General features: G+C 40.2%; 1 protein-coding gene across 2 annotated transcripts in view; it reads right to left on the reverse strand.

Moving 5' to 3' along the window:
* The window catches only part of LOC139408954 (calmodulin-regulated spectrin-associated protein 1-B-like), a 141152-nt gene that overhangs the window by 69438 nt on the left and 48823 nt on the right, over positions 1-22891 (reverse strand). The window lies entirely within an intron of this gene.

Consider the following 22891-nt stretch of genomic DNA (forward strand, 5'->3'; position numbering starts at 1 on the left):
CCTTTAAATTGTTTAACTTGGGTCAAATGTAGTAGCCTTCTACAAGCTTCCCACAATAAGTTGGGTGAATTGTGGCCCATTCCTCCTGACAGAGCTGGTGTAACTGAGTCAGGTTTGTAGGCCTCCTTGCTCGCACACGCTTTTTCAGTTCTGCCCACAAATTTGCTATAGGATTGAGGTCAGGACTTTGTGATGGCCACTCCAATACCTTGACTTTGTTGTCCGTAAGCCATTTTTCCACAACTTTGGAAGTATGCTTGGGGTCATTGTCCATTTGGAAGACCGATTTGCGACAAAGCAGTTCTATATTTGTTTCATCAGACCAGAGGACATTTCTCCAAAAAGTACGATCTTTGTCCCCATATGCAGTTGCAAACAGTAGTCTGGCTATTTTATGGCGGTTTTGGAGCAGTGGATTCTTCCTGGCTGAGCGGCCTTTCAGGTTATGTCGATATAGGACTCGTTAAACTGTGGATATAGATACTTTTGTATCGGTTTCTTCCAGCATCTTCACAAGGTCCTTTGCTGTTGTTCTGGAATTGATTTGCACTTTTCGCACCGAAGTACATTCATTTCTAGGAGACAGGACGCGTCTACTTCATGAGTGGTATGACGGCTGTGTGGTCCCACCCTGTTTATACTTGCGTAATACTGTTTGTACAAATGAACGTGGTACCGTCAGGCGTTTGGAAATTGCTCCTGTAACCGATGTGAAATGGCTAGCTAGTTAGCGGGGTGCGCGTTAATAGCGTTTCAATCGGTGACGTCATTCGTTCTGAGACCTTGAAGTCTCAGAACAAGGGCCGCGGCTTTTGTGGAGCGAAGGGTAACGATGCTTCGAGGGTGGCGGTTATCTATGTGTGCAGAGGGTCCCTGGTTCGAGCCCAGGTAGGGGCGAGGAAAGGCAAGGAAGCTATACTGTTACACTCCCAAGGATGAACCAGACTTGTGGAGGTCTACAATTTTTTTTCTGAGGTCTTTGCTGATTTCCCCATAATGTCAAGCAAAGAGGCACAGAGTTTGAAGGTAGGCCTTGGAATACATCCACAGGTACACCTCCAATTGACTCAAATGATGTCAATTAGCCTATCTGAAGCTTCTAAAGCCATGACATCATTTTCTGGAATTTTCCAAGCTGTTTGAAGGCACAGTCAACTTCATGTATGTAAACTTCTAGCCCACTGGAATTGTGATACAGTGAATTATAAGTGAAATAATCTGTTTGTAAACAATTTGAGAAAATGACTTGTGTCATGCTCAAAGTAGATGTCCTAACTGACTTGCCAAAACTATAGTTTGTTATCAAGCAACTTGTGGAGTGGTTGAAAAACGAGTTTTAATGACTCCAACCTAAGTGTATGTAAACTTCCGAATTCAACTGTAATATCGCTCTTATCCATAATAGTCCCATAATAGTCTCATCATCTAGCTGTTGGCTAGAGCTCATGTGCCAAGACCAGAGTTGGAACATTTGCTATATAACGCAACAGTTTGTGACAAAACCATTAGTAGAGTTAAAGATGCGATGGAAACCCATTAAACTTGTTAATTGTGTGGCAAAAGTTATTTTTATGTACACTATGTCATCACGCACAGCCTTTTATCCACAAAAAGTCTGTTCACTGGAAATATTTATGGTCGGAAAATGCGCATATTGTTTTATGCTGATTTTGAAATATTTGCATGGAAATCTGTCGCAATTTGAATGGAAATCTACCCAATGTCTTGTAATGTGCAGTTATGCATAACAACTTACAGACTGGTCTCACTGAAGCTGGGTCGGAAATGTCTTCCTGCCTACCTTGTAGACTGTTGGGAGGACCACTGGCAGAAGTCTTAAAGTGATCTCTCCAGATACACAAGGTGACAAGAATGTTTAGTGAATAACTTCTTAGTTTCAGGCAACAAACAAAAAAGTGAGTGTAAAACTAAAAAAAATGCTATTGACAAAGTCAGACATATGTATTTTTCATGCATTGGATGTGTCTCAATCCACCACATCTGACAATTTCTCACTTCCACATCTGTGGTGAAAGGTGAGAGAGCTAGAGCGGTGTTTGTCAGACCATGAGACATCCCGAAAATCAGTCTTCTCTCAAAATCTTCTGTAGCATCCGAATCGTTTGGCGATCTCATGTTTTCACACGATGGTGATCTCCGTTTTGCTCTACGACTCCCAAAAGCATCTTGGGAGTCATTGGAAGTCGGTACAGCCGATCTGCCAACTTCGTCCGAACAGTCTGGGCTACACACTAATATGACCCCTCTGTGTAAAGGTGAGACTCTCACGAACGCGTACATGTCGGTGTGAGTGGAAGTATATATGGAGACTGTTTAGTGCCAAAAATAAGGGGTTCAATGTAAAAATAAAAATAAATGTCTCTCTCTCTCTCATAGGTCAGAAACTTCTGAACAAACTTCCTTTAGATTACATTGTGGGGACTGTTGTTCCATGTAGTTTATTTGTTATTCAATGCGTTTGTATTGGATAATAACAGTAACAGACTAATTTTTATTTTACCTTTATTTTACTAGGCAAGTCAGTTAAGAACAAATTCTTATTTTCAATGACGGCGTATTTAATGGGTTAAAAAACAAGAAAAAAGCGGCAATAGTACTGCTTGTCAATTTTGAGACCCAGTAGCCAGTATACACTTCCTCAAAGTAGTCTGAATTGATCTAAGATAAATATTTGAGTTAATGAATTTTTATGTTTTTGCTGAAAAGATCTTAGTTGCGCAATTTTACATATAACTAAGATATTTTTCTAAATGAGAAAATGTGTATGAAAACAAGTTGTCTCTCGTTGAATGACAACGACTTTACTGAAGAATCTTTACTGTCGACCAATCACCGACGAAGGGGCGTAGACTTCAGCTATCGACTTCGGCTTGCCTCCTCCCAAAATGTGGTGTGCCCGAAAACCCGTAACGAAGTCCAAATCGAACAAAAATGTCACAAATTGTCATCATAATATATGCACAAACTCTTCCTTACTGTTTCGTCAGGGAAGCATGCGGACACCTTAATGCACCACCAGCAGGGTCATTTCACACTATACCTACACTTCCAAGACAATATCTTGGGCCTGGTTCTCTCTAGGCTGGCGAAACAAAGACCCCTAGCTGGATTTAAAATGCGTAAGTCCTGAGCAATGTGTAGTAAAAAAAACAATTACTTTTGTGATATTTTATTCTACTTTGTTTGGTTGACAAACAAAAACATACACAACATCACACTTGTTCTCACTGTATCCACACCCAATGCTGTTTCTAATGTGTTGTTGTAGCCAGACAAACAATTACTTTTCCATTGCAATTAATCACTAACACCTGACTTCAGTCTGGAATTTATTTTATTTTACCTTTATTTAACTAGGCAATAACAAATTCTTATTTTCAATGACGGTCTAGGAACAGTGGGTTAACTGCCTGTTCAGGGGCAGAATGACAGCTCAGGGGTTTGAACTTGCAACCTTCCGGTTTCTAGTCCAACGCTCTAACCACTAGGCTACCCTGCTGCCCAAGTGGGAATGATGTTGTTGGCACAAAGGGGACTGTGCTTTTACGGGTTGGCTCTGTGTCTTTCTCATTTAAAACACACACAGCCCCTGAGCGTCTATTACAATGATTGGATATTCAAATTCAAATATTTGAGAGAACCAATCAAACCCTGTCGCACAATTTATTTGCCAATATTGCATTAACAAACAGCCTCCTTTCTAGACGTGTGTTGTCACAGCTCTCCCTGTGAGTCAAGTGGGTCTAATCAGAATCAAATTCAAGTCTAATGTTTTAGTAAAACATGCAGCCCACCATGCCTGGAGTATTCAGCAGACACAGATACTCTCAAGACTGTCTTGGCCCCATTCTGTCTGGTCCACTGAGCCTTCTGGATCGCGGTCTCCTTCATGTACTCTGCAACCTGGTTTGCCGGCCAGATGTTGTTAAGCCACTTGTATGGAGGTACATTTGTGTATTTTTGTTGAGAGCAATTTTTTTTCTCTTTTCAATATTTTTTTTTCTTTCTGAAAGCAAAAACGAGGCTTTAAAATAAAATTAGCAATCAAATATTTTGTAATAACAAAACTTGATGCATTTTATTCCCCATTGATTACAGCATTACCCCAAAAATGGAGAAGGCAGGTGGCAATGGGAGGAGGTAGGGAACTGGTCTGTCTGCCCAATATAAAATATCAAAACTGGTGGAGGAATAAAAATAGCATAAATAGGAAAGTATACAAGTTTCATTTGAAGATCAGGATGTTGACAGCTGTGCCATACAGATTGCAAAATAGTTGGGAAGAGATTTTTTATGTACCGATTCCATGGTACAGGGTGTATTAGTTGATATAAACGCAGCAAAAAAATAAACGTCCTCTCACTGTCAATTGCGTTTATTTTCAGCAAACTTAACACGTGTAAATATTTGTATGAACATAACAAGATTCAACAACCGAGACATAAACTGAACAAGTTCTACAGACATGTGACTAACAGAAATAGAATAATGTGTCCTTGAACAAAGGAGAGGTCAAAATCAAAAGTAGCAGTCAGTATCTGGTGTGGCCACCAGCTGCATTAAGTACTGCAGTGCATCTCCTCCTCATGGATTGCACCAGATTTGCCAGTTCTTGCTGTGAGATGTTACCCCACTCTTCCACCAAGGCACATGCAAGTTCCCGGACATTTCTGGGGGGAATGGCCCTAGCCCTTACACTCCAATCCAACAGGTCCCAGATGTGCTCAATGGGATTGAGATCCGGGCTCTTCGCTGGCCATGACAGAACACTGACATTCCTGTCTTGCAGGAAATCACGCACAGAACGAGCCTGCAGGAATGGTACCACAAGAGGGATATCTTCCCTGTTTCACACAGCGTTGAGACTGCCTGCAATAACAAGCTCAGTCCGATGATGCTGTGACACACCGCCCCAGACCATGACGGTCCTCCACCTCCAAATCGCTCCCGCTCCAGAGTACAGGCCTCAGTGTAACGCTCATTCCTTCAACAATAAACGCAAATCCGACCATAACCCCTGGTGAGACAAAACCGTGACTTGTCAGTGAAGAGCACTTTTTGTCAGTCCTGTCTGGTCCAGCGACGGTGGCTTTGTGCCCATTGGCAACGTTGTTGCCAGTGATGTCTGGTGAGGACCTGCCTTACAACAGGCCTACAAGCCCTCAGTCCAGCCTCTCTCAGTCTATTGCGGAGTCTGAGTACTGATGGAGGGATTGTGCGTTCCTGGTGTACTCGGGCAGTTGTTGTTGCCATCCTGTACCTGTCCCGCAGGTGTGATGTTCGGATGTACCGATCCTGTGTAGGTGTTATCACACATGGTCTGCCTCTGCGAGGACGATCAGCTGTCCGTCCTGTCTCCCTGTAGCACTGTGTTAGGCGTCTCACAGTATGGGCATGGCAATTTATTGCCCTGGCCACATCTGCCGTCCTCATGCCTCCTTGCAGCATGCCTACATGTTCACACAGATGAGCAGGGACCTCGGGATCTTTCTTTTTGTGTTTTCAGAGTCAGTAGAAAGGCCTCTTTAGTGTCCCAGGTTTTCATAACTGTGACCTTAATTGCCTACTATCTGTAAGCTGTTAGTGTCTTAACGAACGTTATACAGGTGCATGTTCATTAATTGTTTATGGTACATTGAACAAGCACGGGAAATAGTGTTTAAATCCTTTAAAATTTGATCTGTGAAGTTGTTTGGATTTTTACAAATTATCTTTGAAAGACGGGGTCCTGAAAAAGGTAAGTTTCTTTTTTTGTTTATTTTGAGAACAAAAAATGTATTTGAAAACAAAACTCAAATTTAATTTCCCTAACAACAACCCTGTTTTGGCTAGACTGCCCCCTTTGCTTTCAGTGCTTCTTTTTTTTTGGTTTTTGAAACACTAGTTCTTCGTTTGCACTTTTGACCCCACAGCTGTGAGCGGGCTTTAGTGGGAGGTGTGGATGATGCTTCTCCATTTGTCAGCCATTATTTGAGTGTCAGTCTGGTTACAATCAATACTCTTCAGCCTTTCTTTCCGACACAAAAGAAGTCATAGTGGACACCGACAAAGAAGGACTGTGTGATGATGGCATCTCAGGTAAGCAGCACTGGGTGTTCTTCTGTCCAACTTTTATATAGCTAGTAGTTAGCTCCTACGATTCAGTGTCAGTTCAAAACATTCTACTATATTACATACATACATACATACAGTAGAGGGATAAATCATGCAATTATTATTCTCAAGCTAACCAAAAGCATTTAGCTACGAATGACTGTTCTCACCATTTTCAGTTGAATTCATCTAACTTTCTTTCATGGCAACTCATAAGCAGGCCATGTCCTATTTATTTCATAGTCGATATATAATCATATTTCATGACAGTATAACGGTTAGCTTTTTTTGCAGAAAAATGTTACTGCGTTTCCATTAGCTAATGATACATAGGCCTACTTTAAAACACACACTTGCACTCAGTGTTATCATATACGCATTGTTTTTAATCATATAACATTAACTAATTGGAATATTGTTTCATTGCAGGGAAGAATGGCTCAGCAGATAAGGGTGAGGGATAGGTTAATATCTATCATCATCAGATTACCCATTGATTTTTAATATCTCCTGTTTGTATGCACACAAGAGTTAGTTTGTTTGAGCTGGGGTAAATAAATTATATTGATATTCCCGCGGAGATGGTAGATGGTCTGCAACAGTTTATTGAAGTTGTCAGCACCGATCTCACACAATGTTTTCCCTTCACTATTTAATGAAGTTGTTATCAGTTCTTATAGTGGGAATGTAGGATGGCCAAAACGAGAAATTACTTGTGTGACACTTCAAAGTATCCTGGACACGGCTTTTCCTCTGGCTAACTTAGCTGACATGCATGGCCTTTAAGGGTCGACCATTTACAGCTGGATGAAAGAACACACTGTCTGTCAGGGAATGCTATTCTGATATGTCAGATGAAGAGTTACACCAGAAAGTCAGTCATTAAGGGAAGGATGCCCCATGCGGGCTTTAGAATGGTCAAAGGAAGTCTCCGAGCAATGGTCCATCGTGTACAATGGCGAAGAGTTAGGGAGTCTTTGCAGCATGTAGATAGATGGTGCAGGTATCATTGCCAGAATGATCCAGATTCATTGTATTGCTCGGCGAGGATACTCTGTTCCTGCTCCCCTGTCATCCACATTTATACAAATCATAAATTGATAAGGTACTAAGATGTATAATGTCCCCATCAAATCTAAGAAGTTATTTAAGCTTTTTTTATTCTTACTAAATTGTAGACACATTTTCAATTATGTATTGGAGTTGTTCTTCAACTGGTAATACATAAATAATGAAGCAGGTGTAACAGTTTAACTTTCGTCCGTCCCCTCGCCCCTACCCGGGCTCGAACCAGTGACCCTCTGCACACATCAACAACTGACCCCCACGAAGCATCGTTACCCATCGCTCCACAAAAGCCGCGGCCCTTGCAGGGCAAGGGGAACCACTACTTCAAGGCCTCAGAGCGAGTGACATCACCATGCGATTAGCGCACACCACCGCTAACTAGCTAGCCATTTCACATCGGTTACACAGGTTAATAGATTAAACATTTCACTTTTAATTCCAATGCTTTTTTTCAAGATACAACATTTTCATCTTTGGCGGTATAGATGGATTTTCAAGGAAGATATGTATATTATTTTGTATGCATATTGCATATTTCCCATTACCTAATGAACAACCATAATACCAGTCTGGTGTTAAGCGTAGGCTACCTCTTGTATAGATGTTCTATCTAGACACTGCGGCCAATAACAAAGCAGCAACTGCTTTTGGATACTTTATGGAGTGAGTCGGCAGAAATGGATGGCCTTCAAGGTAAATATTGATATAGTAGAAAGAAAAAAATTATTACTTGTATTATGCATATTCATCCTAACCACTAATGTATTGTAACATCTTGTGAGGAGTTACTTTCTGTATAAAAACCCTTGACATTTTCCTCATCAAACCTCCTAAGATTGCTTTCTGTACTGTATTGACGTATCCTGAAAATGACATCTGCTGCTTTAGATTGAACAGTCATATCTCAATTGATATCTACAAAAAAGAAGCGGTTGTCAGCTGCTAATTTTCAGATTTACACCACATAAACACTCAGCCATTTTCAATGGACTATCAAGGCTCTGTTGCTGCCAAGTCATGATTTCCCTGGGGGTTAGCCTTGCAATAACCAAGTGGTGAGACACATAGCCCTCTATATTTAAATGTTTCAGGTAGGTGTCTGTGTCACATAGTCAGTAACCACTCACAGAGGCAAACAACTTGCATTTCTATAACCTCGGACCCACCCGTGTTCACTATTCATGGAGGAAGACCACAGGATCTCAGAGATTTGGTTCCTCCCCCCCATAAAACCTTTTCTTTCTCTGTTAGAGTGGAACACTTATGGAAAGATGTTTGGAGTGCTGTGACATGTCAGTAGTACAACTTGCTGCACAGTTTGGAGGAAGAAGGCTACCTTGACCTGTCAAATTCTATCCACCGCTTCTGTGTGGGATATGTGTTCCTACCTCGTCTGCGAGCAGATCTGCAACATTTCACAGAGAGTTGGAATAATTACCCTTTAAGTACAGAGGCATACCTGACACCACCAGCTGTGGCATATAGGAATGCTCCAAACACCTGTGTCTGAACCAGACTATGCAGAGGTCTGTGTGATATGTGAATGGCTTGACAGATCTCCCTTTAAATTTATCGTCACTAATACAGATTTGTTTCTTCTGAGCATTCCAGATTCAGCAGGTGGGGGGACCTGTTTTATCAGGAGGATAATCTGGAAACACTGACAATGGGGTCATTGTTTCTAATATCCCATGCCCGGTCTACTGAGAATCTTGCTGTGCTGCAACGTCAAGTGAACCCTACCACTGACTCATCTTTAGGTCAGGACATATACATGCATGCTCTTCGATTAGTTATGAGTCTCCATCCTTTTTAGGTGCAGTCCTCCCACAGTATGTAGGATATTGTTTTAGCCCCAGTGGCTCTTGATAATGGCAAAAAAATATATATACATTGTTGACAAAGAAAACACCACCTCTTAACTGGTATGATGTAAACATACTGTTTCAGTTAAACTTATTGTAAACGGATGGCATTTATTTCCACAAAGCAGCTTTGTTAATTAACACTTCTCTCTAAAAACAAACCCAACATTTGAACATATAAAACTGATAAATACTGTGTAACAATCAACATTATGTAGTATAACAGTGTTAAAATAATCACATGTGAATAATTGTAACATGTTCACGGCACTACCATTGGGCATACAGAAAACAGGTTCCAAGTTCAGAGGTTAATCGTTCGTACGTTCTAATAATGCAGTGATCTATAAAACACTATCCTGTTACAGAAGAGTTCAAGAATCCATAGGTGTCATATGGCTCCTGAGGTAACTTTCTCCCCCCATATAATTTATCGAGCTGTCACCTTTACAGTTAGTGTACATACCATCCAGTGTCTTAACATGAAAATCAAAAGCAGGCAGTGACTTAACAATGCTAAAGTGACACAGAGCTCAGTGAACGGTGGTTAGTACAATTCTGTAAACACTAATACAGTAGATCCACAAATACAGAACTTTGTGTCAAAATATAAAAATGAGCAACTGCAGCAGCAACTGAAATTTTAATAAAACCTTCCATCCCTTGCTGCATACAAATAACATAACCTTGGGTAATCAACAGGATGTCTACAGTGTTATTGTACATCAGCACAAAATTCCAGTCCAACAGAGTGGCACTGTCTCTCAGTGTAATCTTCATCATTTCTGAACTCCAGAGGTTAAATTGGAGACCACTGAATAAACTGTGACTCTGGTAGTTTCTTCCCTAGTCCGGCCTGGATTAGCTCCAGCTCTTCAGCTGTGGATGGGGTCATTTTAGAGTTGACTCATAACAACAACAAAAAAAAGATATGTCAAAAGTTTTCTATCGTTGAACGTGGAAAATATGTTTGTGTACTAAACACTACTTTTTAAGCTGCTGGCTACACTACCTGGCCATCTCGTTTGGAACGGTTGGGTTAGCAGCCATTCCCTGACTCTGTCCCTGTCCGGGTTCTTCAACTGACCGGGAAAGCATTGAGAAAAAAAGTATACGCTTCTGCAGTCACAGCATGCTGGCCATGCTGGGATGAGGGATTAGTTAGAATGAAGTTAGTCATTGTTACCAACAATCAATTCAGATCAAGCAGGTATAGCCTAGTTTAATCAAGACAATACATGCGTATATAATTTTTAAAAAGAACTAGGTGTACCAAATTGCTTGACCAGTATAAGAGGTCTACCAGTACAAAAAAAATAAAAAATAATCTACAAATACGTGGCTAGCTGGCATTACTTTTGTAAGTGTTGTGAGTGAGTGACGTTACACACCTCAGAATGTGAAAATGATCTTGGTTGATTTGGCATGCTGGGTGGGGGGTAGAGGCTCATTATGGATTTGATAAGGCTAACGTTGTCCCACTATAGTATAGATACTCCCTAGCCATTGTTACAGATTAATACATCCCAATTACCCTACAAATACATGGCTGTACAACACAAGTGTACGTACCCTCCATCCAATTTTACATACACTTAGGTTGGGAGTCATTAAAAGTTGTTTTTCAACCACTCCACAAATTTCATGCTAACAAACTATTGTTTTGGCAAGTCGGTTAGGACATCTGCTTTGTGCATGACACAAGTAATTTTTTCAACAATTGTTTACAGACAGATTATTTCACTTATACTTCACTATCACAATTCCAGTGGGCCAGAAGTTTACATACACTCAATTGACAGTGTATTTACTAAACAGTTTGGAAAATTCCAGAAAATGTCATGGCTTTAGAAGTTTCTGATAGGCTAATTGACATCATTTGAGTCAAGTGGAGGTGTACCTGTGGATGTATTTCAAGGCCTACCTTCAAACTCAGTGCCTCTTTGCTTGACATCATGGGAAAATCTAAAGAAATCAGCCAAAAATTGTAGACCTCCACAAGTCTGGTTCATCCTTGGGAGCAATTTCCAAACGCCTGAAGGTACCACGTTCATCTGTACAAACAATAGCACGCAAGTATAAACACCATGGGACCACACAGCCGTCATCCCGCTCAGGAAGGAGTTCTGTCTCCTAGAGATGAATGTACTTTGGTGCGAAAAGTGCAAAAGTGCAAATCAATCCCAGAACAACAGCAAAGGACCTTGTGAAGATGCTGAAGGAAACAGGTACAAAAGTATCTATATCCACAGTAAAACGAGTCCTATATCGACATAACTTGAAAGGTCGCTGAACAAGGAAGAAGCCACTGCTCCAAAACCACCATAAAAAAAGCCAGACTACGGTTTGCAACTGCACATGGGGACAAATATTGTACTTTTTTGAGAAATGTCCTCTGGTCTGATGAAACAAAAATAGAACTGTTTGGCCATAATGACCATCGTTATGTTTGGAGGAAAAGGGGGAGGCTAGCAAGCTGAAGAACACCATCCCAACCGTGAAGTACAGGGGTGGCAGCATCATGTTGTGGGGGTGCTTTGAAGCCTCGTTTTTTCTTTCAGGACAATTATATTTGATTGAAAAGAAAAAAGTTTTTCTCTCGACAAAAAGACACAAATGTACCTCCATACACTTGGTCATCTGGGCTGCCCTCTCACATTTGACTTGTGAGCACAAAGTATTCAATGAATTATAAATTCCTTTTAACAATCAGTTTTCAAAACACAACAAATCTTTCAACACGTACCTGGCAAGACCCGACTACTGGTCAAGCTTGGTGTGTTGCTTGGTGTGTCTACAGTCCAATGTATTAATGTGTGTGTCCCGAGGACCTCTTCTAGTGTATAAAAAAGTTGGTGTTTGCAGAATACTCACTGAGTACAAGGCTTTTATGTTCTTCTCTAACTTCAGGCTATAGTCGAGTCATTCAAAAGCAAGAGCGTTTTCTGGTCCATCTCCTCCCCAGAAAAACAGAGGGTAAAAGGGAAAGGGGGTACCTAATCAGTTGCACAAATGAATGCATTAAACATGTTTTTCCACCTTGCTGGCTCTGGAATTCGAACTAGCAACCAAACAGTTACTGGCCCTTGACCTCTGCATTTAAGTACAGAAATAAATAAATGTTAGAAACATAGCTAGCTAACTAGACGAACTTGGCTACATCAAATTTAAGCTAAACTCTAATGTTAGCTAGCTAACTGAATTTGCAACCATCCTTCTCAACTTCACAAGTCTGACTAGCTACCCCTGTCAGAAATAATTGAAAACCAGTACTGTAACGCTAGCGAACTCAAAAATCACCATGCAAGCATGAGATAAGCCTACCAAACACAGTGCCTTGCGAAAGTATTCGGCCCCCTTGAACTTTGCGACCTTTTGCCACATTTCAGGCTTCAAACATAAAGATATAAAACTGTATTTTTTTGTGAAGAATCAACAACAAGTGGGACACAATCATGAAGTGGAACGACATTTATTGGATATTTCAAAGTTTTTTAACAAATCAAAAACTGAAAAATTGGGCGTGCAAAATTATTCAGCCCCTTTACTTTCAGTGCAGCAAACTCTCTCCAGAAGTTCAGTGAGGATCTCTGAATGATCCAATGTTGACCTAAATGACTAATGATGAGAAATACAATCCACCTGTGTGTAATCAAGTCTCCATATAAATGCACCTGCACTGTGATAGTCTCAGAGGTCCGTTAAAAGCGCAGAGAGCATCATGAAGAACAAGGAACACACCAGGCAGGTCCGAGATACTGTTGTGAAGAAGTTTAAAGCCGGATTTGGATACAAAAATATTTCCCAAGCTTTAAACATCCCAAGGAGCACTGTGCAAGCGATAATATTGACATGGAAGGAGTATCAGACCACTGCAAATCTACCAAGACCTGGCCGTCCCTCTAAACTTTCAGCTCATACAAGGAGAAGACTGATCAGAGATGCAGCCAAGAGGCCCATGATCACTCTGGATGAACTGCATAGATCTACAGCTGAGGTGGGAGACTCTGTCCATAGGACAACAATCAGTCGTATATTGCACAAATCTGGCCTTTATGGAAGAGTGGCAAGAAGAAAGCCATTTCTTAAAGATATCCATAAAAAGTGTCGTTTAAAGTTTGCCAAAAGCCACCTGGGAGACACACCAAACATGTGGAAGAAGGTGCTCTGGTCAGATGAAACCAAAATGGAACTTTTTGGCAACAATGCAAAACGTTATGTTTGGCGTAAAAGCAACACAGCTGAACACACCATCCCCACTGTCAAACATGGTGGTGGCAGCATCATGGTTTGGGCCTGCTTTTCTTCAGCAGGGACAGGGAAGATGGTTAAAATTGATGGGAAGATGGATGGAGCCAAATACAGGACCATTCTGGAAGAAAACCTGATGGAGTCTGCAAAAGACCTGAGACTGGGATGGAGATTTGTCTTCCAACAAGACAATGATCCAAAACATAAAGCAAAATCTACAATGGAATGGTTCAAAAATAAACATATCCAGGTGTTAGAATGGCCAAGTCAAAGTCCAGACCTGAATCCAATCGAGAATCTGTGGAAAGAAGTGAAAACTGCTGTTCACAAATGCTCTCCATCCAACCTCACTGAGCACGAGCTGTTTTGCAAGGAGGAATGGGAAAACATTTCAGTCTCTCGATGTGCAAAACTGATAGAGACATAGCCCAAGCGACTTACAGCTGTAATCGCAGCAAAAGGTGGCGCTACAAAGTATTAACTTAAGGGGGCTGAATAATTTTGCACGCCCAATTTTTCAGTTTTTGATTTGTTAAAAAAGTTTGAAATATCCAATAAATGTCGTTCCACTTCATGATTGTGTCCCACTTGTTGTTGATTCTTCACAAAAAAATACAGTTTTATATCTTTATGTTTGAAGCCTGAAATGTGGAAAAAGGTCGCAAAGTTCAAGGGGGCCGAATACTTTCGCAAGGCACTGTAGCTTGGTTAAATTAACCCAGATGGAGAATAAGTCAAAGCTAGCTATGATAACTTAGCTAGCCAGATAACGTTAGCTAATGAGTGAAACAGTGTCCGAGACAGTCCAGAAGTGTCAGACTTAGCTAGCTACCGTTAGACACTGACATAGTTTGCTAGGTCGACAAATAACATACATTTCGTTATATTCCACGACAACACTTCAGTAAACTAGAATACTTGCATTGTCGCTAGCTTGCAAACGTTACCACAGCTAGCGATATTAGCACAGGAAATGGCTAGCTAGCTAACGGTTGAGAGCTAACTAATGCACAAGCTAACATTAGCTAGCTACCTAATTATGATAGGACAACCTATTTAACCTGAATGACCATCAAATTCATAATTTACAACATTTGTTACTTACTGTTTCCACGGTTTTCAGTCAGCCAAATTGCTTTTGGCTGGACCACCATTAGTCTGTCAAAATAATGTTAGCCGTTTTCCACTTATCAGTCACATTATTCTGGTGTACTTCACATGTTGGTGGGTGGAGAATTAACCCACTTGCTGGGTCAAATAGTCATAGCCCAACCTTAATAGCCCAGCACCAACAACCCAACCTTGCTCTACTTACAGAAAACAACCCAATGCCTTCAACCCAGCAATTGGGTCATTCAAACAACCCAATTTGTTTTTGTTTTTGTGTAATTTACATCTCAAAGCCTTACATACAATAAGCCTTGACCTGTCTGGTGAACACATAATTATCTGTTCTCAGTTTGATTGAAGGCCTAAACCTTTGTTTTTGTAACTGATTGCTTCTAGAAAGAGAGAAGGAACAACATGATCAATACAAGCTAGCTACTAGTTTTTATTTATTTAACTAGGCAAGTCAGTTAAGAACAAATTCTTATTTACAATGACGGCCTATCGGTGAACAGTGGGTTAACAGCCTTGTTAATTGCCTTGTTCAGGGGCAGAACGAGAGATTTTTTACCTTGTCAGCTCGGAGATTTGATCCAGCAACCTTTCGGTTACTGGCCCAACACTAACCACTAGGCTACCTGTAGCCCCAATTTAAAGCAATGAAAGATCCAATTGTTACAAAGAATGAATGTATGAGCTACATTTATGAGAATTAATACATGCATTTACTTACCTTATCAATCTTGAAAACAATACTCATTTATCACTCAAAAACAGTTGTGAGTGCACCACAAACATATTTCCAGGGTGTTGATGCATCCTCCTCCCAATACAGCCTCTCCCAACACCATGGGTAGGTCAAGGGTATCAATCTTCAAAAGTTACGTTTTGCTTTGATGTCAAATCAACTCATATTGTTGCTAGCTAGCTGCCTTAGCTATTGTGCTATTGATATGCATAATTGTACCAAAAGACAGCAACGTGTTCACCAAAAAATGTGTTTAGGGAAATCATTAGTTAGCTAGCTAACGGTAGTTACCTATCACATGAATTGTGCAAAAATATAATAGCTAACGTTAACTAGCTAAGCGTTAGCCAGTCAATCAGTGGCGCTGACAGATTTAAACTGGTATCAACAAAATGTGTTTCACTCTATCCCATAAAACATGACATTGCTAACTAGACATCATTTAGCTAATAAAATGTTCAAGTTGAATAACTTAGACACTCGCCAGACAACTTTGATAGATACTGTAGCTAGCTAGATAGCTTGCTTTCCATTTTCCAACATCATCAACGGTTACTGGTCTTGGAACTCATGTGCTCACCAGAAACTAGGGTTGCACGATATATCGGTGAACATATCGGAATGTCTAGCTTAACACCGATGTCAAAGCTACCGTGCATACCTATATAATCAGGTACATGACGTAATGACGCCACGTAAAATTTTGCGCTACACGACGCAACACAGCATTCATAACCTATCCCACACAATGTCTGTTGTGTGGATCGAGAAGTCGAACAGTCATTTGAAAGAGTAAGAAAATATCAGCGAGACAACTCAAAGGCAAAATCCATTAAAGCCAAGATAATGGAATTCATTGCCCCTGACAATCAACAGTTCTCTGGCGTGGGTGATGTTGGCTTTCGCCGACTGATCGAGCACAGGTACCACACTACCAAGTGCGCTATTTTTCAGATGTTGCCCTATCAGAGTTACAAAGTAATAGCGTCTCTGCTATTAGCTTCACGGCATACATATTATGGAATGCCGTTTGAGTCTTTGCGAGTCAAAAAAGATACAGTAGCACTGTCAAAGCTGTACAAAACTGTCTGCAAAAACAAGCAAACCCCGGACACAAACTATGTGTTGACAATACCGCGTTGGTAAAAAAGCATCATTTGTTCGACCGCAACTTCTGGGGTATATAGCTTTAGCTTGGTACCTAGCTAGCACCAATACCACCAGCCTGAAAACAATGACCATTAGAAACTGCAGTCATTTTCATTATTCTTAGCAAGGATTTGGGAATCCTTGTGACTAAGTATTAGCTAGGTTGCCATTTGTTGTTTGCCTATGGAAATTGAACTTCAGTTCATGAAAATAAATAGCTAGCCAGCTACTTAACCCTGTTGCCCAAAGCTAACGTTATAAGCAGCTGGCTAGTGATGCTCGACCAGACCGGGTTATGTGTTGTGAAGCTGGCCACAATAAGGATTAGGCACAATAGTCGAATTTGCAGTTTGCCTTCAAAATAAAAGTATTTAATTGACAGTGATGTAAATGAATACAAATAGTAGAATTATGCCTTTTATTTTGAAGGCTAACCACAAAGTCCACTATTGTGGCTAATCCTTATTGTGGCTAGCTTCACATAGATGGGTCCAACCACCATTAATCAAATAAGAACTGTCCTTATAAATTAGGGTTATTTTAGATGACACCTAGCTATATAGTTAGTTAGCTAGCTATAGCTACTGAAACAGATTGTCGTTTTGCATCTATGAGCTAGCTAGCTTTGTTTTATGACCAGCACTGTAGGTGCGCGAGACAACTTTACCAGCAACATAGAATACATACCGATAAATCGTTGTGACATATGAAATACGAGTGAGAGTAATCGATGTGTAATAACTACGTAAAGATTAATGAACGTGAATGTGTTAAATTATTATGTGACGTGCAGTCATATTCAGGTCCTGATTGGGCAACAAGCTTATTTGACATTGGCGTTCCATAGAAATCCTGGTTGAGAATGAAACGACTGAACAATGAAACAGCACAGCAAGTAAGTGAAAGAAATAGGTTTTGATTATGTTTTATTGGTAAGGGGGACATACATAAATGCAAACAAAATACCTTTTTGGTTAGTGTGTGTGTGTGTGTTTGTAACCTTTATTTAACTAGGCAAGTCAGTTAAGAACAAATTCTTATTTACAATGATGGCCCGGACGATGCTGGGCCAATTGTGCGCTGCCCTATGGGACTCCTAAACACGGCCGGAAGCATTTCGCTACACTCGCATTAACATCTGCTAACCATGTGTATGTGACAAATAAAATTTGATTTGATGTGATACAGCCTAGATTTGAACCAGGGACTGTTGTTATGCCTCTTGCACTGAGATGCAGTGCCTTAGACCGCTGCATCCATGTGTGTGTGTGTTACCTATTTAACTGCACTAGAATGCTTAAAAGGCCACTAAAATTGTAAATATCGGTTTTATTTTTTGGCAAGGAAAATATAGGATATCGGTATCGGCCAAAAATGTCATGTCGGTGCATCACTACCAGAAACGGCTCCTGGTAAACTGTTTGCCACGAGTGGCAATAAATGTTGCGGTCACAGGTTTGCCAAAGATCAAATAGAATCTTGAGAGAATTGTCTGGCAGAAAAAAACGTACTAAAAAAGATACCTCCTCCCTCCATGTTAACAAAACGAAGGAGCTGATCGTGGACTTTAGGAGACAACAGAGAGAGAACCCCCCAATCCGCAGTGGAGAGGGTGGTGAAAATGTATGAACTTACATATTTATTCAGTGTTGCCCAATTGAGACCAAGGTCTCATTCCAAATGGTACCCTGAGTACAAAAATTCTCACAACAGGAAGAACAATTTACATTACAATTAAAACAAGAATACAAATAACCACAAGACAACCTCAACATCACAATTTCAACAAATAAAACACTATCATCAATCGAAACAACTGTAATTAATTAACTCAACGCCAGAGTCCTAAACTGCCCTAGCGGCACCAGGGAATCAAGACGCAAAGAATTTTGTAGGTTTTTCCAACAATGAGTGGCATTAAAATTAAACGAGGATTTACCAGAGGACCTGAAGAGTTAACCAATCCTGTGAACGAGTTTGGTAGTGCATTATTTTATACATTAGCAATGAAACTAGGCAATTAGAGTTTTTAAACCTGCATTTAGTCTTACCTGCATTAAGTACAATTTTTAAAACAACCAGGGCTTTCTGTAAATTAACAATGTCAGATTGCAGCTCTAACATATCCTGGTCAACCGTTGGGGCAACGGCATACACAAGTCTCATCTGCATACAGATGAATATTACAAGTTTTAACAAATAGACCAATATTATTTATATAAATATTAAAGAGAACTGGTCTCAGTACCGACCCCTGCGGTACACCTTTTGTAATATCCAGGAAACACCAGAGATCACACATTGATTTCTGTCTGACAATTGTCAAACTACTTGCAAGAAGCCTGATCCAGGCCTATTTCAGTTAACCGTTGAATAAGAATGTGATGATACAGTAAATGGTATTAAAGGCCTTGGAAAGGTCTATAAATAAGGCAGCACAATTATTTTTAGGATCCAAGCAATTTAACACACCTAAAATAAGCGTAGCAGCTGAAGCTGTGCTATGTCCAGGTCTAAAACTGGATTGGTGCACATTAAAAATAGATATATATATTAGAATAGAGTATTTAGCTGAAAGCTGTTAATGGATTCTAAAACTTTGGAAAGGCAAGATCATTTGGAAATTGGACTGTAGTTATCTAAGTCATAAAGATCTCCTTACATTGGCTGCTTGCCAGATCATAGGGATAACACCAGAAACAATTGGTTCTGCAATAAGTGGGGCAGAGCTGCAGTAAGAAGAGATCAACTGAATCAGTCCCTATGCTGTTGTTTTTTAACATCAATCCTTAGCAAAGTACTTAGTACATCATGAACAAAAATAAGCTTCAATTTCCTCAGCGTGCACATCACAGACAACCTGAAATGGTCCATCCTCACAGATGTGATGAAGACGGCGCAACATCAGGAGGCTGAAGAAATTCGGCTTGCCCCTAAGACACTCACACAAAAATGTACAATTGAGAGCATCCTGTCGGGCTGTATCACCAATTGCACCGTGCACAACCGCAGGGCTCTCCAGAGGGTGGTGCAGTCAGCCCAACACATCACCGGGGCAGGGTTTCCGTTAGCTGTTAATAGCCGGCTTTTGGCTTGATTTTTCTTTATAGAAAAGCCGATAAAAATGTCAGGGAGTAAGAAAAAAATTCCCATTGTCAAATATATATATATTTTTTGCCTATTCATTGATAGAAATACCAGTTGATGTAAATACATTAGACGGGTCATGCTTATCGGTCTATGGTTTAATTTGCATAATTTGGTGTACATAAATTGACTCGCCTGTGTGTATATTCATTATGCATCTTATTAATCACACAATCAAATGTTGTTGGTCACAGATGTTATTGCGGGTGTAGCAAAATGCTTGTGTTCCTAGCTCCAACAGTGCAGTAGTATGTAAAAATTCACAACAATAAACACAAATTGAAAGTAAAGGAATGGAATTAAGAAATATATGAAAATTAGGACGAGCAATGTCGAAGTGGCATTGACTAAAATACAGTATATTACAGTACCTGCCAAATCTGGACACACCTACTCATTCAAGGGTTTTTCTTTATTTTTACTATTTTCTACATTGTAGGATAATAGTGAAGACATCAGAACTATGAAATAATACATATGGTTTCATGTAGTAAACCAAAAAGTGTTAAACAAATCAAAATACATTTTAGATTCTTAAAAGTAGCCACCCTTTGCCTTGCTGACAGCTTTGTACACTCTTGGCATTCTCTCAACCAGTTTCATGAGGTGGTCAACCTTGTCACGACTTCCACTAAAAGGTGGCTCCTCTCCCTGTTCGGGCGGTGCTTGGCGGTCGCCGTCACCGGTCTACTAGCTGCCACCGATCCATTATTCCTTTGTTTGTTTTGTCTTGATTGTTTTCAACTTTTGCTCATTTTGGTTCATTATGTGGTCTATTTAAACTTCTAGTGCCCACTTGCTGTTGTGCGGACTTATCCTTACTGTCAGTGGTGCTGTTGTTTTTTTTGCCTGCGTATTATGTTCAAAATCAAATCAAATCAAATTTTATTTGTCACATACACATGGTTAGCAGATGTTAATGCGAGTGTAGCGAAATGCTTGTGCTTCTAGTTCCGACAATGCAGTAATAACAAGTAATCTAACTAACAATTCCAAAACTACTGTCTTGTACACAGTGTAAGGGGATAAAGAATATGTACATAAGGATATATGAATGAGTGATGGTACAGAGCAGCATAGGCAAGATACAGTAGATGGTATCGGGTACAGTATGTACAAATGAGATGAGTATGTAAACAAAGTGGCATAGTATAGTATAAAGTGGCTAGTGATACATGTATTACATAAGGATACCGTCGATGATATAGAGTACAGTATATACGTATGCGTATGAGATGAATAATGTAGGGTAAGTAACATTTATATAAGGTAGCATTGTTTAAAGTGGCTAGTGATATATTTACATAATTTCCCATCAATTCCCATTATTAAAGTTCTTTCCCTGTTTTGGAGACATACGTGCTCTATGGGCATTGCCTTTTTGTTTGGCTAGACTATGCGCAATAAACACATTTCTTTGGAAGTTTGCTCTCTGCGCCTGACTCTACACCCACCACTCCTAGAAATACATGACACACCTGAAATGCATTTCAATTAACATGTGTGCCTTGTTAAAAGTTAATTTGTGGAATTTCTTTCCTTCTTAATGCGTTTGAACCAATCAGTTGTGTTGTGACAAGGTAGGGGTGGTATATAGAAGATAGCCCTATTTGGTAAAAGACCAAGTCCATATTATGGCAAAAACAGCTCAAATAAGCAAAGGGAAATGACAGTCCATCATTACCTTAAAACATGAAGGTCAGTCAATCCGGGAAATTTCAAGAACTTTGAAAGTATCTTCAAATGCAGTCGCAAAAACCATCAAGCACTATGATGAAACTGGCTCTCATGAGGACCGCCACAGGAAAGGAAGACCCAGAGTTACCTCTGCTGCAGAGGATAAGTTCATTAGAGTTACCAACCGCCCAAATAAATGCTTCACAGAGTTCAAGTAACAGACACATCTCAACATCAACTGTTCAGAGGAGACTGTGTAAATCAGGCTTTCACGGTTGAATTGTAGCAAAGACACCACTACTGAAGGAAACACGAGAAAGAAACACGAGCAATGGACATTAAACCGGTGGAAATATGTCCTTTGAGATTTCGGGTTCCAACCGCCAAGCATGTGTGGTTCCCACTGTGATGCATTGAGGAGCATTGAGGAGATGGTGTGATATGCTTTGCTGGTGACACTGTCTGTGATTTATTTAAAATTCAAGGCACACTTAACCAGCATGGCTACCACAGCATTCTGCAGTGATACACCATCCCCCCTGGTTTGCGCACATTGGGACTATCATTTGTTTTTCAACAGGACAATGACCCAACACACCTCCGGGCTATTTGACCAAGAAGGAGAGTGATGGAATGCTGATCAGATGACCTGGCCTCCACAATCCCCTGACCTCAACCCAATTGAGATGGTTTGGAATGAGTTGGACGACAAAGTAAAGGAAAAGCAGCCAACAAGTGCTCAGCATATGTGGGAACAGCATATGTGAGAATACCAAGAGTGTGCAAAGCTGTCATCAAGGCAAAGGGTGGCTACGTTGAAGAATCTCAAACATAAAATATATTTTGAGTTTTTTAACACTTTTTTTTGTTATTACATGATACCACATGTGTTATTTCATTTTTTGATGTATTCACTATTCTTACACACACACACACGTATGTGGACATCTTCTCGTCGAACATTTCATTACAAAATCATGGATATTAATATGGAGTTGGTCCCCCCTTTGCTGCTATAACAGCCGCAGTCGGTGTTCCAATTCATCCCAAAGGTGTTCAATGGGGTTGAGGTCAGGGCTCTGTGCAGGCCAGTCAAGTTCTTCCACACCAATCTCGACAAACCATTTCACAATGTGTTGGTATTCCTGATTGTGCTCTCATCAGGCATTATATGACTCACGATCATATATGGAATCAGGAATACCAACACTTTGGATTTTCTTAAATAAACTCAAATTAATTATGGATCTCTACAGATCGGTGTCCCACCCACGGGACGGTTGAGCTAATGTGCTCTAATGTGATTAGCATGGGGTTTAAAGTAACAAGAACATTTCCCAGGACATAGACATATCTGATATTGGCAGAAAGCTTAAATTCATGTTAATCTAACTGCACTGTCCAATTTACAATAGCTAGTACAGTGAAAGAATACCATGCTATTGTATGAGGAGAGTGGACAGTTATGAACTTAAAAAGTTATTAATAAACCAATTAGGCACATTTGGGCAGTCTTGACACAACATTTTGAACATAAATGCAATGGTTCATTGGATCAGTCAAAAACAAAATGCACATACACTGCTGCCATCTAGTGTCCATATCTAAATTACGCCTGGTCTGGAATAATACATTATGGCCTCTCTCTTGCATTTCAAAGATGGTACCAAAAAAAAAAAATCCTTAAAAGAGGTAACTTTTGGCAATTAATTTTCCCGATGTACCCGAAACATGACTCAAAAAACGCAATACATACAAAACCCGG

The sequence above is a fragment of the Oncorhynchus clarkii genome, chromosome 5, assembly GCF_045791955.1.
Source record: "Oncorhynchus clarkii lewisi isolate Uvic-CL-2024 chromosome 5, UVic_Ocla_1.0, whole genome shotgun sequence".
NCBI lineage: Eukaryota > Metazoa > Chordata > Actinopteri > Salmoniformes > Salmonidae > Oncorhynchus > Oncorhynchus clarkii.